This window comes from Schistocerca serialis, chromosome 6, assembly GCF_023864345.2.
Source record: "Schistocerca serialis cubense isolate TAMUIC-IGC-003099 chromosome 6, iqSchSeri2.2, whole genome shotgun sequence".
Lineage (NCBI taxonomy): Eukaryota > Metazoa > Arthropoda > Insecta > Orthoptera > Acrididae > Schistocerca > Schistocerca serialis.
Window position 1 is genome coordinate 119252998 of NC_064643.1, and position 1225 is coordinate 119254222.

The 1225-nt window shown below is 50.1% G+C and overlaps 1 pseudogene; it reads left to right on the top strand.

Moving 5' to 3' along the window:
• Positions 1-688: 688 nt before the first annotated feature.
• LOC126485779 (5S ribosomal RNA) lies at positions 689-806 on the top strand (annotated as a pseudogene).
• The last annotated feature ends 419 nt before the right edge of the window (positions 807-1225 follow it).

The following is a 1225-nucleotide window of genomic DNA, read 5'->3' on the forward strand; positions in this document are numbered from 1 at the left end:
ACCTTTTCTTTGGCATTTATTAAATAGGAAACAGAGTACTATCTTTCAGTCTGAACAAAAAGGGAACAAACGATGAAAAACGCGGCACTCTCCGACTCCACCCTCGAGCTCGATGACGTTTCAAGCACCAAGGTGGCGGCGCATCCGAAAAAAGGCCAGACCTCACAAGTTCATGTCTCGTATAAGCTGGGTTAATGATGTTACATTCGCACCAGACTTCCCCACAATTCTGAGCAACGCCACCATAGACGTGTCACACGATCGGAAGGCCTTCACACTTCCTCTTACCCACATTCCGCTCGTTCTTTTGACACCTCCGCCATGGACGTCAGAAAGGTGACGTCCAGACTTCAAATCACACGAATTTCTTATGGGTGGCCGAGGAAGGCGTTTCAGACTAACTGCCTTCAGAGTCGACACAAAAAGGTTAGGGGATGGCATAAAGGACGTCACGGACATTTCAACCCTTATCTAAGGACGCTGTCAGGTTGCATCCCCATTGAATGTGATCGCACCCCTTGAGAGCACAGCGCGACCGAAACTGTTGCTCTCGTGTACAATTTGGAACCACGTGCGAGTGTTTACAAACGTTAGACGAAACCTGAACGTTATCCGAGGCACCAAAGGTGTGGCTTCACAAAAGCCATCCACAGCACATAAACGATTAATTACGAGGTCTATTCGGAAAGTAAACGGCCTTGCCGCAGTGGTAACGCCGGTTCCCGTCAGATCACCGAAGTTAAGGGCTGTCGGGCCAGGCTAGAACTTGGATGGGTGACCATCCGGTCTGCCGGACGCTGTTAGCAACCGGAGAAACTCAGCCCTTGTGAGGCAAACTGAGGAGCTACTTGATTGAGAAGTAGCGGCTCCGGTCTCTTAAACTGACATACGGCTGGGAGAGCGCTGTGATGACTACATATCCCTCCAAATCCGCATCCAGTGACGCCTGTGGGCTGAGGATGACACGGCGGCCGGCCGATACCGTTGGGCCTTCCAAGGCCTGTTCGGACGGAGTTTAGTTTATTTGGAAAGTAAAGTCCGATCGCTCGCAAAATGGAAACCCCTGTAAAAATCGAAAGTGTCTTATTTGCAACAGTTGGCTACACCTTCCAGTTACTTCTCTACATAGTCGACGCTCCAATTTTGACATTTGTCGTAGCGTTGTACCAACTTTCCAGTACCCTCGTCTCGTCGTAGAAGCAAGCCGCCAGTACTTCCTGCTTCT